This window comes from Andrena cerasifolii, chromosome 7, assembly GCF_050908995.1.
Source record: "Andrena cerasifolii isolate SP2316 chromosome 7, iyAndCera1_principal, whole genome shotgun sequence".
Classification (NCBI taxonomy): Eukaryota; Metazoa; Arthropoda; class Insecta; order Hymenoptera; family Andrenidae; genus Andrena; species Andrena cerasifolii.
In genome coordinates, this window is record NC_135124.1 from 4832977 (window position 1) to 4850608 (window position 17632).

General features: G+C 40.2%; 1 long non-coding RNA gene across 2 annotated transcripts; it reads left to right on the forward strand.

Annotated features, from left to right (window-relative positions):
• Positions 1–928: 928 nt before the first annotated feature.
• LOC143371711 (uncharacterized) lies at positions 929–17084 on the forward strand. 2 transcript variants are annotated; one of them, XR_013086113.1, is made up of 2 exons: positions 929–1102; positions 13403–17084. It is a non-coding gene; the product is annotated as an uncharacterized LOC143371711 (long non-coding RNA). The 2 variants fall into 2 exon arrangements; XR_013086112.1 differs by having other exon boundaries at positions 13406–17084.
• The last annotated feature ends 548 nt before the right edge of the window (positions 17085–17632 follow it).

Here is a 17632-nt window from a genome sequence, read left to right on the forward strand (position 1 = left end):
AACATCAGTGGCTATGGCCGGGACCACGTAAACCTTTTTAGATTAACCATTTCATACTTTCTACAAGGTAAAATGTTTGAAAAATTCGCCGTATTTCGACACTTAAATTTCAAACCTTCGCCATTTTGTTAATTTTCTATCAGTAAAAATAATCCTGGTTCCGGCGATAACCACACTCATAATAATTACAACACACTTTGAATTTTCTGTTTCAATTGCGTCGTTCTCCCGGAAACACCTGCACCAGCACTGCATCGCTTTCTCAAGACGCTCACGCATCAGTGCGATATATATTTTAAAAAAACTGTTTAAAATTTAAAATAGATTTTTATATACTATCAAATAAGTGTATTAATAAGTAGACAAAACATTATTTACGTTGAACATTCCGTTTACTAAAAAATAAATCCTAAAAAAAGTGACAAATTTTCAGGACCTCACAGTGTCCCCTTAAATCGAGCTAAATTCGAATGCGACACGAGTCAGACCATCCTGAAACGCCTGCCGCAGCTGTCTATCGCACGATTGCACTCCAAGTGCAACAAGGTGCGCCGTTATTTACGTACCTATTGCATAAACCGATAATCGACCGAACTGAATACTCATGGACACCCTGGTACTTAGGTATGCGCATTTGATAACGAATCTGTTAAGAATGGTGAACGGGATCGGTTTGCCCCGAGCGTCGGGGGAGAGCGACTCATCACAGAAGAAATTGGCTCTCCAACCGCGACCGCTACTACAAAGTCACGGGCACAGGAACACTTAATTCCTGCTGCAAGTTCAGGTGCACGCATACCCAGCTACAAAGTGCACACACACTGGATATACATACATTCCAGTCTCAAGCTGACGCGACCTTAACACGGGTTTCTCGCGCGCGCACACACATGTCGGGACGACGTTACACACGTTCGTGTATACGCTCAATCAACTGGAGAGTATCACGTTACCTTGCAGAACTCAGGCACCAGTGCGCGATTGACCACGCTGCTGAGAGGTTCTTCTTCGTCGCTTCAACAGTCGTGCCCGTTTCATGGAACTGCCGCACGAAGCCTCAGCAGGCCCAACTGCCCGCACTGCGATAAGTTAGTTCATTTCGGTAAGTGGATAGGACTTGCGTCACTACTAACGATAGAAAATGCGTGCGGGAGATTTAGAAGCAGTCATCGCCAATACGATTTGCACGGACTGGGGTTTAAAAGCGATGGGATCAAGTTTATTGGAAGTAGGTCCCAATCTGACTGTATAGTTTCGAACAGTTCATGAGTACTTCGGAAAAAAATACTAGTTTCAAGTAGACTCGAACCTTGACGAGAAAGGTTTGAACTCTCTATAAGAACTTTGAGAAACGTCAGCGGTAATTGCAAGTATAATCAAACCCTGACTATTTATAGATTCGAAACTTTTAACTAAATACTATATCTAAAACATCAAGCTATATTATTCAATATTAAGTTGTGTTCAATCTAGTACCAAATACGAAATGCAACGAAGAATATCTTAAGTGGTAGGATATTGGCAATTCTCAGCTAAGGTGAATGTCCCAATTTCTGAACACAAACAGTTTCTGCTTTATATAGTAAGATATGTGTTTAATATTTTGACGGTTCATTGCATCAACAGTTACGCACCTCCGATCGAATGTGTCATGTCATAAATTAGCTTCGTTTATATTTTTACTGATACAGAAATTCACTTCAAGTAATTGTAATTTTTTTAAACTATGTTTCTTATCGTTTGCATTACGTGTACACATATTCCTTCGACTTCCTCTTTCTGTGTTAATTCAGAATAATCTCTGATGTTCATCCAACTGGAAAAACGACGAGTAAGGTGAATGTCCCAATTTCTGCTCATTTAAGAGGTTAGTCGTCAGAAAGAAGGTGTAAAAAATTTGTTTGTGATGAAAATTTGCAGAGTAATTGATTAATTAATTAATAATAAATCAACCAGTCGACAACTATTTAAGAAAGATATTTCAAGATGTTTAACTATTAGTAATTTGTAATTAAATATAATGCTTTAAATGTCCGTATTTCTGCTCACGAAAAATAGCGATGTACGTATTTCTATGTACTCACCATTTGTACCAATTTCTGCTCACGTAATATGTTGCCTTTTCAGGTTAAAATAAGTTACATCTTTTATGGCGATGTTTCATAACACAACAGTAAAGCATAAAATAATGGTAAACAAAAAGTAAAATGCCTTCGAATAGAAATAGAGGTTACAGCATATATTGAATTGTGAGGTTATGTCCCTCGTAAAGACAAAACATATTAAATAGAAAACAGGTGCATAAATTTAGGGGCGCCAAAAATTTTCTTGCATAAGGGCGCCAACCACCCTCGCGCCGGCTCTGGTCATGATACTAAATGTCACGAATTTGTATTTGTATTTTTGTTTTTCCTGTTTTTTTTTTACACAGAATGGGCGTTTCAAGCATTTTGCTTATATTGCCCAACGAACATTAGTCATTCATTTTTCCCTCCCCTCTCCTTCGGGTCCCAGCAGCGGCAGCGCACCGGGAGAAAGGTGGTGGTCACCCATCTTTCCCCAGTACACCGCCCCGTGATGCTTAACTTCGGTGATCTTATGGGAACCGGTGTTTTTTTTTTTTAACGAGAACCGGTGTTTTCCACCACGGCTACGGCCGCTGGTCATTTCATTATTTAGGTTTAGGTTTATTCTTTCTTTGGCATAGTACATATATACATATCCCATACCATAAGTGGCATTTCAAGAACCATTCTTCTATAGCCCAACGAACTTTAATCTCTTTCATTTCATTATGTTATGTTATGTTTTTATTGTTTTCCTTTGTTTTAAGCAGGATGGGCGTTTCAAGCTAATTTTTGCTTATATTGCCCAACGAACTATAGTCCCATTTTTTCCCTCCCCTCTCCTTCGGGTCCCAGCAGCGGCAGCGCACCGGGAGAAAGGTGGTCTCCCATCTTTCCCCAGTACACCGCCCCGTGATGCTTAACTTCGGTGATCTAACGAGAACCGGTGTTTTCCATCACGGCTACGGCCGCTGGTTAAATGTCACGAGTTTTGCCGTCTTGAAAATTAGATATCGCGTTGTCGTATCATTTTTTATTCACGCTGCCATAGAGTATCACGACAACGAAAGTCGTGACTTTTACTGCCACGTGAAAACTCACCTTTACCACCGTGGAAACCTCGAGTTAATGCTTCTCCCTTATTGTCGACAGCTCCGCGAGGGGTGTCTCTCCGAAGGTGACGATTTTGAAGAGCGTCCAACGAACTATCGCGATAACCTTATCGGCAACCAATTGTGCGTTGGACGTTGGCGCTTCCCTCCCTCGGCTGGCAGATAAATAGAGGCAGAGGAGCCTGAACGATAGCGCATTCCCTTCGGCGAGCGTGCGTGGAGGCCTCGTATTCAGAGAGGTTCGCTTTTAATTGCGCGCTTCCTCTTTCGAGCGGCCTTTTAGACGGCCGTTAAAGCACTATTAGTGTTGAAAGCGGATTTTTCCTGAATGCTCTGCTTGCTTCTGCTGCCGGCTGCGTATATGGGCTTTCAGATCGGCGCAAGTAGGCGTGCGAGAAATGGATGCCGGGGCGGGGGCGAATTAGAGGGACGACACTCTTTTTCTTGTATAGGGTGGGCCGGGGGCGATAGTGACAGGGGGGCGATTGTAACACGTTAAATATCTCGAAACATATGATAGATATTAACACAAATTTTGGATATATGATGAAGAATGACATTTCGAATTCACATATCTATATCCTAGCAGTGGGGGAGACCGGGGCTAATTTATACAGGGGCAGGTTGATACAGACGAATTATCTCGACACCGTATATATGTAGCTTCATTTGAACGAGATATGTGAAGTTTGTTGTTCAATTATTTACTACGCTTCAGCGTACGTCTGTGTACCTTGACGTTAACAATCGTTTTTTTTAAAACTGTTTTCGTTTATATGGAGAAATAGTAAATAGTTTTGATACATCCAAATTGATCGTCCAAGTAACATTTTTTCATTCAGTTTGTATGTATTTTCTCAAGGTTTCGTTTACTGTATATTAAAGAGGAAGGGCCAAAGTATATTTTGGCATATTTGTTATTAACGAATTAATTCAAATAAGAAATGAAAAAAATTGAAAAGAGAATATCGTATCAACTAGCCCCGCAGTGGGGTAAATTGATACATTTTTCCTTCATCCAAATAACATTTTTTCATTCATTTTGTATATATTTTCTCAAGGTTTCGTTTACTATGTATTAAAGAGGAAGGGCCAAAGTAAATTTTGGCATATTTGTTATTAAGTAATTAATGCAAACACAAATTAAAAAAATTGAAAACTAAAGAACGTATCAACTAGCCCCGGTCTCTCCTATAGATACACAATAGACATGCATAGTGAAGAAAATAACTTTTCGATACCCTAAAGTAACTTTTCCTTACTGATTTAAAATTGTCATATAAATACTCCCTTTGCAACTACGTGTATTCTCTATTTTTTAATATTTAATCTGGCCATTTTTAAAGTAATACTGATCGTTACTTATCAGTTTTAAGTGTCACGTTAATAAAAATTTATAATTTAAGTTCAAAAACCTGGTCGGGGGCGATTGTAACATCGGCAGTCGGGGTCGATTGTACCGGGACAGAACCGAATAGTGGCGAAGAAGATTAATAATATTGTCTTGTTTGCATGGAATCCTATAGCACAGCACAAGCAAACCAAATAAAAAATGGGTAAAATATACTGAATGTAAAGATTGATCACATGAAGAATGCACCAGCCAAAACGTTTTCTATTTCTGCCCCAATGGCGACACCGCATAATTGGTTATAAATTTTACTTTTTTCCTTTATTATTATAATTAAAATCAATAAATATTTTAATTTTGTAAAGTTGAATTTGTGCTACTGTCGACTCCATGCAGTGTTACAACCGACCCGGGGTCAGGCACGGTTGTAACACTTTCTCCGCTTCTCATTTTTGTTTAATAAACGGAATATTACTTGACATACAGCGAAACTGTTGTGGCTCAAATAATGTCCGTAAGTAAGTAACATTTTCGTAAAAAAACTGTTATTGTAACTGTAATAGTTTTTGCGTAAGCGTATTCCAAAGTCAAAGTGTTACTACCGCCCCCGGTCTACCCTATCGTGGAAAAAGTTTGAAGGAGGAAGATCATTGACCTCGAAACTCTTCTCTACAAGCGCGGCATGCATTTTAACCTGCCAGTATTTGGTCCCGTGTCTCAACTTGGGCCTCTCTAATTAGTCTCTCTTTGCGGGACCCAGCAGAGGTTAAAATTCGGAAAGTTGTTCGCTGATTGGATATGATTTCCACGAACAGTAGACGGAACTTCAGTTGGTGGGTACCTATATACGTGCTGCTGGTTTAGCGGAGGGAGGAAATGTTGTCCATAAATGTGTATTTTCGTGAAAGGGGATACTGTGCACCATTTTGTGATATTAATTAAAATTATTGGAAATAATTTATATGATTATTGTCGAATTATTACAGCTGGAAATTGGTATTTTTTGGAAATGATAGATGGTTCTATACAATTTTTAAAATGATGCTGAAATATAATGAAAATTTTAAATAATGCAGAAAGACTTGTGTACTTCTACAACATCGCCAACAATGTTCTAAAAAGACTGTAACTTATGCGTACAGGGTGTCCCGTCTTAATCGAAGAATGTGCATATTATTGAAATTATTAGTGATATCAAGAAAATCTTTCGCACACAAGTTAAATAATACCGAAGGGTAACATTACTCACTGATTATAATCATTTTCTTTAATAGAATCGTGTAAGTACATACCTAATAGGGCGGAGCCAAACCAAAGACCTACAAAAATTACGCGAAAAAATCAGGATTTCAACTTTAAATAGCTGCCATGTTGTTTTAACTTAATATTTCGGAAAATTCTCTCCGTCAACCTGAGGATACATTAATACACAAACGAAATCTTTTTGGTTTTTTGATTTTAGATAATCTGGTTCCGAATGGCAATGCTCACCGCAAAACCAAATGTTTAAAAATGCTTCTTGGATGTCGCTTGTTATTTTATTATAAACTTAAATATTTTTCTACGAAAAAATTACCAAATGTTCTTTAAATGTTGCTCTTTTAAACGCAAAAAGTTTTGTAAAATTATACGATTCCGCTTCTTCAAAAAAAATTCACAAATATTCGCCTCTTCTCGAACGGATGACTAGGTATAACCCCTTAAGAAAAATAAAAAAATGTTAAAGTGGCAGCCTTTTGAAGAAGATGAAGCACCCCGGTTTGTGTCCGAGAAAGGTTTTGCCTCAAAATCGGGAAAACTTCTTTGAATAAAAAAGGAACGGTAACAGATACGGCAATAAATCTACTACCACCCATAGCCGCAATCATATAGATTAAGAATCTTACAGCAGGTACTTTTACCCAGGTACTTTTCGTCAACACCAGGGCCACCCGATTATTTTTCAACGCTCTCTCTGTATCTGCCATGTTTTGTTTTCACTGTCACACAAAAATTCAGAAAAATAGTTCAAGCTACAATAAAACAGCCTGCCAAACCTCAAATTAATTTGTCGAACCGTGTTTGTACAAAAAATGTCATAAATAATTACCTACTTTTCCGTCCAACAAGGCTCAATCCCCTCTTAACACCGCAATTATTCACACCACTGGCACTGTTAACATCCGACTAGCCCCAATGGCATTAAGGGCTTTACATCACCTTGACCGGTCCAAGACGAGGGGTATTTTCACGAACTTTTTACAGGCAATGTATGCGCTCAATTGAAATGACTATTTTACCATGTATAAAGCATTTCCTGAACTTTAGAGAACAATGTTTTTAAATGTCCATATTTATTTATGTCGAAAAAATGGCGTTATTCCCATCCAGGCAGCGTGTATTTACAATACCCCTAACAGCAGAGTAACTTTTGAAGTTTTTCAGCAAAAGTGAAGAGTGTGCATGCGGCAAAACGAAGGACAATCCGCACGAGAAAAGTTCCCGGAGTTTTCTCCCTGCGTTGCCTTTGTTTCTACCGAGTATTCCACGGTATCCGCGCGCTGTAAGGGTTGAAGTCGTTTGAGGCAGGCATAAGAAATGCCCAACCTTTTGAAAATTGAAGACCGAAAGCTTTGAAATAGATAATGCTTAAACGATTCCCTGGCATTTGTCAAGAAACCGCGTACTTCGTTCCGGCAGTTTCTGTCTCAATTGCTACAAATGCTTAATAAATTCTCAACCGAAAAGAAGTCTATCCTTTTGCACGACAGTTAAATGAGTTTTTATCGCTTTGAAATCTCCACCGTCGAGTAAAAAGCGTTTCTTGAATTGCGTACCAAGCATGTGGCTCGCTAACATGCTGTAATTGCGAAAGGAAGTCTGCAATTCGTGATCAACTGCTTCGATATTCAATTAACCGCGAATAAATACCACCTTACGCACACCATCCTACGCGGAGGTCTTCGAATTTCAAATCCTCATCGTCCGAAACTCAGATCGCCTTTCTGAATCGTGGATGAGTCATCTACTCGAGAAAGAAAATATGAGAAACAGGGTGGGAAGAGTCCTCTGTCCAGGAAGTAGTATAGGGTGTCGATAGAAGTGTTTCACCTAAAAACCTATCGTTGAAGAACCAACGACAGTAATAAGCTGTGTAAACGAATAAAACCTCACCACATTTATGATATTTGTCTACACTGCATTCCACTTTAGAGCGAACTCGTTCCGCGCAGGAATGGCGCTGTTGATTGGTAGGGAACCGGCAGGGAAAGTGCTACGACCAATCGCAAAATTGCTACGACCAATCACGCGTGTCAAATCCGTGGGACCTGCGCAGATCGGTCGCAAATCGGTAGGGGCCATAGACATACAGGGTGTCCCACTAAGGAGTGGACAGCGCGATGTCTCTTAAAGTATTGTCGATAAAAATATAAAAAAAATAGGGAATTGCATGGTTCGAGGGGGCCCATTTATTAGCGCGAACGAATTTTGTTTTCGATTATTATTTTAAAAGATACGATGGTCAAGTTCGGTTTTTCAAATGGAACTATTTTTTTTGAACACCTGAGTTGATAGTGCGTTCCAAGACAAATTCAATAAGCTTTAATGTATACACTTTATTTCCACTGGTTTTTAAGATATTGCGCTTGCAAATTTACTGATTTTCACTGCAAGAAACCCCTCTGGAATGGCAAAAACCGGGGACGGTCTTACTGGCGCCACGGGTGGCACTGCCTGTTGAAATGGATACTTACCTGCCAAAGGTCTACGCCAGAAATGGCAGGCCCAAAGGCTGGACAATTCTTTTCCGTGAGAAATGCTACTTAGGTAGGTACATCTGCGGTATCGAGAAGCGCATCGTTACTTTTATTTCGCACTTGCTTCTACGCTCGGATGGCCGGTTCTTTTGTGAGGGATGCAAATCCGATTGGTTCTGATACAATCTGCTCCCTATGGTTGAAATTTAGTCTAGCAACTTTCACTCCTCCTAAGCTAACCAATCCAACTTGCATCCCTCCCAAAAGAACCGGCCATCCGAGCGTAGAAGCAAGTGCGAAATAAAAGTAACGATGCGCTTCTCGATACCGCAGATGTACCTACCTAAGTAGCATTTCTGACGGAAAAGAATTGTCCAGCCTTTGGGCCTGCCATTTCTGGCGTAGACCTTTGGCAGGTAAGTATCCATTTCAACAGGCAGTGCCACCCGTGGCGCCAGTAAGACCTTGCAGTGAAAATCAGTAAATTTGCAAGCGCAATATCGTAAAAACCAGTGGAAATAAAGTGTATACATTAAAGCTTATTGAATTTGTCTTGGAACGCACTATCAACTCAGGTCTTCAAAAAAAATAGTTCCATTTGAAAAACCGAACTTGACCATCGTATCTTTTAAAATAATAATCGAAAACAAAATTCGTTCGCGCTAATAAATGGGCCCCCTCGAACCATGCAATTCCCTATTTTTTTTATATTTTTATCGACAATACTTTAAGAGATATCGCGCTGTCCACTCCTTAGTGGGACACCCTGTATATAGACGGAGCAGAAGCTGGGACTACCGGCGAGGGGAACGGTAGGCTTGGAGGGGGAAAGGCAGAGGTCAGATACAGGCACGTCGGGTTAGCTTCGGAAGCATTCGGCACGCATAACCACTGCGTTACCCGAGTTGCCTGCACCCCTCCCCTTACCGCGAATCTTACACCCGCCTCAGCTTACGCTCCGTCTGTATACGTCTATGGTAGGGGCATAGGTCCGCTCTTACATGGAATGGAGTGTAAATGCACGCTCTCTGTCTTCGCCACGAATCAAACTCTAGAAACTGAAGAATATCAAAGCTGAGGAGAGGAAGAACTTACAAGAATCATGGAAATCTAGGTAACTAGATTTACAGAAACTAATAATAAGGTGTGCGGCGACGAGGACCGCAACGACAGACTGAAGAGAAGGGGAAGAGGAGTATTGGATAATAATAAGAAGAACAGAGAGGAAACAGGTTTGCAGAAGAATAGCCCAGGTCGTAGTAGCGAATGAAGCCGAAGGAGAAGAATGAGGTTCGACGAGAGAAGGAGCGGCTAATTCCGGCTCCCTTGAATCCGCTCGTTTAGGACGCTGGTCGGAGAAAGCTGCGACGAGACGTTTTCCAGGGTCTCTCTCTGGGCGAGGATGGTCGGTAGCTTGAAAGAAGAGAGGAAGACCGGGCGGCGAGCACGGAGTATGATGCGCCTATGAAATAAAGAAGAAGAGAAAAAGAGTAGAGACAGAAAAGACCAGGGGATGATGTTCCAAGTCTATGCAATCAGCGGCCGCCGATTGTTTGGCGCCCGAGCGCAACGATCCGTGCACAGCACTGTCTGCCTTTTCGCGCTGCCACTGCACAGCAGCAATGCTTGACGATTATGCACTCGCTTCTCCGCCGCCAGATAATTAGGAGTTAATTAACTAATGGCCCTTTATGCGTACCCCTCTTGCTCTACCCTCTCTTTCCTCCTCCGCTCCATTCTCCGTGCCCGCCCCCCGTCCACTTTCTCGCTCCTTCTTTTTCCCCCGTTCTTTGCTTCTTCCGCGCTCTGTCCCTCGCCTCGCACGCGAGCGCGCGCCACCCCCATCCCTCTGTCCCATGGCTCCGTGTCGACCCCTTTAGACTCCTTGTGTCTCTCCGCTCCTCGTCATTTTCCAATTCCCCTCGCTGGCACCAGCATCCTTTGTGCTCCTTCTTAGACGCGGAGGAACGTTTGAATGCCAACCACCAGCCCGCCACGGTCTGTGGCTTTTTTGTCTTCCCCGCGAGGTTTGATATGCCGTAATGGCATGACGCACTGCGACGCACCGAAGGAAAAAAGGGTACATTCACTCCTCTGATTTCGCGGTCTTTTGTCGACTTCCCGGCCAGGCGTGCGCACAGCATCATCGGCCGAGTAGGAGGACAGGAGGCAGCGGAGAATCCGCGCGAGACGCGATAAGTTAACTCGCAGCGCTCGCACCTAACAGAGCCGGGTTCTTATCCGCAACGTTACAGGCACTCGTTCTACCTGCCCGCATTTAGTCGGAGATATCGGCGGGATTGCGGGCACTGAAAGCCAGGCAGGGATTCCTAGGGAAAACACCTCGTCAATGAGCATCCCCTTAGCCCCCATACTCGCGGAATCAAGATCCTTCTCAATTAATAAAGCGACGCTCGCCTCTGCTGCGACGGCGAACAAAAGGTGTCTACGAACGAGCTTGTTGTCTGGATCGCGCGCGCGCGCGCGCGCCGGTCTTTCACCCCTTTCGCGATTGTTCCGCGGGCGCAGTCGGCCTGATAATTCTCACCGACACAAATCGTCCGTGCGTCCACACGAGGGAATTAAGAACGGTGTCATGGATAATAAGACTGCTCGCGGTTGCGTCGGAGTATTTTCTAAAGCAGCGTCGATCCGTCGCGGGCCCCCTTTGTGCGGAGGGCGCACGCGAATGGCCCCCGCCGGGTGGCGTTTCGCGTTCGCACCTGCGATAAATGAGAACCGCCGACCGCGTCCACCGGGAATCGGCCATTGAATTTTATAATTACGAAATTGCTAATGGAGGAGGTAGCCGTGGCGTTGTCTGCGAGGCGCTCGTAATTGTAGTGCACGACAAACGAGCCCCCGGCTCGGTGTGTACCTGCGTTTTCATCAGATTGCTAACGACGAGCAGCGGAGAAGACTTTCCAACGGAGTTACAGATCGCGTTTATTGTCTGCCGCAATCGAAACAGTCTAGTAGTCTAGTCGATCACGTCGCGGCTATTTCTTTTTGAGTCCCTCTGCTTTTGATTTGGCAACTGCGAGAAGTGAACCAGGATCCCAAATCTTTCGAAAACATTTTTCCAGACGCCTATAAGATTCGTAGGAGATTTAATATGAACTTTGGGGCATTAGAATTATTCTTAACACTAAGTTTACTGCACCCGTCAATTTGACGGATTCCAAATTTCGAAAAGGAATAGTGAAAAAACCATAGCATTAATTATTACCAATTTGCATTGTAACTTTTAAGATCTATATATAGTATAATACCTATTTCTAAGGAACTTGTCATCGACGGATCAGTTAATTGCATAAATAATCCTAATATATTTTCTTCGTTCGTGAAATTATTACTCCAGTAATAAATATCGCAGTAATAGAAACGCTCCTACTAAGTTGCAGTCACTGTATAAAAAATAATCTTATGACGTTAATATTATTTTTATCACTTCTGTTATAATTTCTGGGAAGATAATTTTTACTTGTTAGTAATTTATATTTAAATTAAAAAATCGATTTTTCCCCACAACGGCGGAAAATCACTCATTTTCAACTACAAATTTTATCATATCAAAATTTACAGTTCTAGAAGAAGACTATTAGACCATGATTGTACAAGTATTACGAATGTACAATTATCATTCAAAAGTTAAAAGATTCAAAAATCCGAAAATGGTAACTCAAAAATGACGCTGGGGTACAGTGAACCCCATGTGACCAATTTGTGATCATAAGAAGGTGTGACCACGAAGGGTTAAAAAAGACTACGAACTTTTGTTCCAACCCAATAGTAAGAAATGTAAAAACCGTACCAGGCCATTCTTTTGAGCCCCGTTCACCAATTTCTAATTATTCTATAATCTTCCGCGTTATGTAATCCCCTACATAGTACTATGCAACTATCAACAGATGGCTGTTTGCACGGTTTGTTGAACTAGGGATTGATAAAACCCTAACCCTTCCGGACTTCTTTATCAGGAACATAACTCTATATGGATTTTTCGAACGTAATAACTTTCTCGTTTCCATTTCAGATTTGTTTTGTACAGCATACAAGAAATATGTGGCATTAAGGTGTTGTATAATTGTATATGCACCATCTTGATCGAACCGAAATCAACGGTATTCGCATGAATTTTTTACAAGAAATTTATGCGTCCAGTTGAAATGGCCTTTTTATCATTCATAAAGCATTTTCCGAGCTTTGCAAAACAATTTTATTTTAACGTCTGTGTTTATTCCTAACGGGAAAAAATATAGTCGTTCCAATTCATAAAGCGATGCGCATGGTACGCTGGCGTCAGTGATTTCGTAGTGCTCAGTAATTGAAAGTCAAACGTTGAATAGTCTTCGTATTTTAAGCTACCCTCTACCGTGTGGCACGCGGATTTTTTAAATGTAAAAAATTCTATAAATTCCAGCAATGTAAACAAAAGGTGTACCCTTTACTGATCTTTTCTTTCAATATCTTGAGAATTAAGGGGCTATTCTACTGTGACATTTTGTCACTTTTTTTCAGAATTTTTTTATGGACTTAATGAAAGATTTTTATTACGGACCAGTTGTGGCAGATTAGGTGTAAGCAGAATTCTCCTCACTAAAACTGTTTGTAAAACTTTAAATCCATTTTTCTCGAAACGGTGTTTTAGAAAATGCTTGCCACAATATCTCAAATTCCACTTGACCGATTGGGCCCATCTAGTGCTCACATCTTCGGCAGATGTTTCGCTATCGTCCCTAATAAAATTAGGTAAAAATATTTTTCTTCTCTAGTGCTTTTCAATTTTGTAACCCGAAGAAGACGCAGAAAAATAGCGACGTCGACTATTCGATATTTTTACAATCTTCCTTTTTTACACTGTCACCTACATACAGTTCTATAGTTTGAATGGTTTCAATTCAATGTCTGAATGAAAACACAGGTCAAAAAGTCTTATCTAACGCGAGTAAGCACGCCGTGCAGACTTTTAGTTTAAGGACCATATCTTTGTTATTACAATGAATTCACTCAATGCGACCTTTTACACAATTATTTTTAAAGATCTAAACTATCATTTTATGGAAAAAAATTGACTTGACAATAGACCCCCTTTAACAATAAATATTTCATACGTGATTCTTTCGTTTGTTTCAGCAGAAAGGAAGACACTTTTGGAAAAAGACTGTCATGGTGATGTTACATTGTTACATCGCTCTGTTTGATCCCGGTGGTAGGATTAATACTGTGCGTTAACTAGGACCGTCAACGCCAACCCTCCATTTTTCGCTCTTCTAGCGATAAGCTAGAGTTAATGCTTTTTGATAAGCAATACGAACGGTGTACATGGTAACGCAACGAAATACTTAACTAAGTTTTTACAAAATTGTATAGTGTATAATGTACCTACTTCTTTACTAGCTACAGAGGTAAATAAAAATTTCACAGTACTCTAACACAGTTCCCACATCGCGTGAAGCAATAAAACGTGCAGCTTAAGGGGACTAGGCAGTCGAAAAATCGGTTTCTTTTTATTCAATTTTCCGAAAGTACTATCTTTTCTCACTAAAATGCCGCTTGGTTTATAGTAAAATTCGCAAAATTGTAGATTTGGCAAATTCTGTGGTAAATTCTGTAAAAAATTCGAGATTTTCATAAAAACAATCCGTGACTTCTTAATTTTTTTTTATGAAAGTCTCGAATTTTTACAGACCATATCAGAGGTTTGCGCCGAAACGACACATGTTCTACACATCCTGTAATTTTTTCCAAGTCGATTTGAACCTCAATTCGCTCGCAATCAGGAAAAAAATGAAGAGAAAAAAATATTCGAGAAAAACGCATTTAAAGTTTCTGGGCAAAATCGACGCTGTAGGTTGCCGCTTGACGTTTTTAGCTGCCAAATCTACAATTTTGCGAATTTTACTATAAACCAAGCGACATTTTATTGAGAAAAGATAGTACTTTCGGAAAATGCAATAAAAAAATCGATTTTTCGAATGCCTAGTCCCCTTAAATACCCGCCTTTTCATTTGTGTATACAGAAATTTGTATAAAAATGTTGCTTATAAATTACTATTTGGTACGCAACCCTTGCGCAATATATGCAATATACTTGCCAGCTCTTTGTTGTAAAATGAAAAAAAGGATTCCAACAAAAGTTATCAAGGGCGGCGCACAATGTAATAATTAGTCATTTGCACTTATTAATGGACTACACACCTGTATTGATCGTAATGGACAATATTTTCAGCATTACTTACATTAAAAATGTTTGAAAGAATATTTAAATAATTATTAGTTTTTGAATCCATAAATTCCATTAGATTTTTACTGAGCTTTCAACAATTTCTTCAACTGCAGGGTAAAATTTTACCCATTACAATTAAAAAAAGTCAAGATGACCTTGATATTTCGATTAAAAAGCAGAATAGCAAAAAATTAATTATTACCCTGCGCGTCCCCCTTGACACTATACAACTTTTGTTTAAACCATTTTTTTCATGTAACAAAGAGTTTACATGTAATGTAGGTGGCACAGGTAATACAGCACTCTGTATAATGAAATGGAAGAAGATAAAAGGGCCACATTCTCCATTCTGGATGTCAGGTACAAAATAATTTACGAAGTCCTGGGTATATCAAGTGATAACGCAAGTCTCCGCAGATCAATGTGTTTGAAAACTCACTGAAATATTTCGAACAAGAGAAAACACATTGCACAAAAGTGGTGCCATGGATATTATGAAAATTTGAATAACCGCGATGAAAACGCTCGTGAACAAGCCAAATCAGTTCACCAGGAATGCAAAACTTCTAAACAGCCTGATTGTTTTCCATGCTTCGAAAAGCAACAAAAAATAATTTTTTTTATTTCTCAAAAACTGACAATTTGAATTTTTAATAAATAGACAAGGTTTTTTTTCTATTGTATCAGTTTTGTTTTACATGCGTCTACAATAAAACTTATTTAACACTGACTGTACCTGTGCATTAAATGTGATGCACGGGACAGTGAACGTGTTAAGAAGAAATTGATTTGTTTGAGCGTGCGATCTATGAACTGTGCATAAGAGAGAAATCTACATTCCCTTTGATGATCAGTTACTTTGCCAGTAAGTGGTTTGACGGTACAGTAGGGAACCATGAGACAGTGGGACGGCAGCACATGTTTCTTCTGTATGACATATTAACGTTTTGGCGCCAATTTCAAATTTAATCATATATTGCGTGTGAATTTTTATGATGAGCGTTATGGAATCATACAATTTTGAATACTCTTTTCTGTATGCAATATTTCATCTTTCAGTGATTCAATCTCAATATTAAGGGCATTTCCCGATTAAAACATCAAACATATTTTATTTTTCATATTTTCACCCCACAACATCTGAAGAATGGCCGGGTAAAATTTTCAAAAAAAACCCTAACGGTACAGATTTTACAGTCAGTTAAAGGAGAACAATGTGACGGCCTTAAAAATAGATGTTTTTTAAAGATGGTTTGTGGCACAGGTATAATATATATTCTGTCATATAAGAAGGAACCTGCGCATAGACCTGTTCTGCGCTACTATTGGCTATACCCCAACCAACGCTCCCTCGGAGCCAATGAGCTCATTCTACATGCATGAACCGGGTTCCTTCTGATATGACAAGGAGATAGATAGAAATGTGATTTTTCTTTTAATTAATAATACTTTTATTCAACTAAAAACAGAATCAATTTTTGTTTTAGTCGAATACACACATGGAAAATAGGACGCTCGCGAGTAAGTCCCCATTGCTAGACGAAAGCGGTCCGTGTCAAACTTTAAGTACTGTAAAAAATGTGAGTCTCACCGAATCTAATAATTCAAACGGAATTCTATTCGTTAGTACACTCGCTTCCGTCTTACCAATTATGAATTTTCATACTCTCGATTCTATTTTACGAGCACTTTTGTGCGAAAAAAAACATTTTTCGAGGCTTATTCGTTTAAACATATGGCAATCATCGTTCAATTGTTGTATAACAATGATAGTGGGTAAGGTGTTAACCACACTTGTGAGTACTTATCTTATGTCGATTGTGGATCACATGTGGGAGAGGTGGTGAACGTGCCAGTGGGGGGAAGCGAGTCGGCGGTTCGGTGGTGTAGTAGGAGGGAGAGTCCTAGATGGCGCTGCATGTCATTCGTGTCGTGGTGGCTGTAGTCTCCGATGGCGCTGCGAACGCATGAGTTGGTGGGGGATAAGGCGTAAGGGCGTAAAGCGTATGTACCTGCATCCTACTTAGAAGCTCGAATAACCGGTGAGAGCCTTTGTGGCCGGAGCCGCGCGAGATCGCCGTTGCTCGGCAATATGTCATTGATTATATCACAGACGAGGTATAGAATAGACCTATCAAGCAATGTATTTTTGTGTCGCCGGTTTAGGGGGTCCGAAGACCCCCTTGCCATTTTAGTGTCGCATGCAACGTTACCGGTGAAGTCTCAAAACAGATTGTAACGCTACGCGTGGTAGGAACTAGAATTAAGCACGAGTAAAACTAGTTTATGTTTTGAGAGTCAATGCCCGCGATTTACAAATGTTTCTGTTAGAGTAACAATTTAAAAATCGTCTTATGAACATATTTCGTTCAACGGAAAAGAACGGAGGAAGAAAATAAAACGGTATCACATTCGTCTTTTAACCTTGCTGTCCTATTCAGGTTTATTTAACGCAAAACAAATTTATTTAACATACAAATTTATATAAACAACAACATTATTTGTGGAAGACATGCTTTCATGATGTAACGTGGAATACCTCGCAAAGGAATTGTAACTTTGTATATTTCAATAAAATGCTGAAGCAGAGAGGACTTTAAAAATTGTGAAAAACTCAACAGTTCCAGTATCTCGCTGAAATATTCCAACTTGCACTTATTCTTCCATCTTAACACTATATTCGTATTCTGGGGTTCGGTAGGAACAATCGAACAACATTTTAAGTTACATAGTATTGCAAGTTAAAGAAATTCTTATATCTAATTAGAATATTTGACAATCACAGCTATCGGCTCGATTCTCATCGATTACCAGGTCTCACCACGAGGAGGTTGCTGCGTTTCGAGACCCGTAGAGAGATAGATGGAATCAAAGTTCCATCGATCTCCCTGTACATGAAGCCTACTAAACTAAAGAGATGGATGGAAACAAAGTTCCATCGATCCCTTCGGTTTAGATATAGAATCTAGGGAACTGCCAAGCAATCACTCGATTAAAAGAAATTCAGGAAAGAAGGAAAGGCGAAGGGTAAGCATGAAACGAGTATTGGACGGCGCAGTTCCTACCACCCTGCTGTCCAAGTCGAAAGGCAAAAGCCTGACTTAAGCCGTCTAACACGGAGATTGGGTAATCGAACC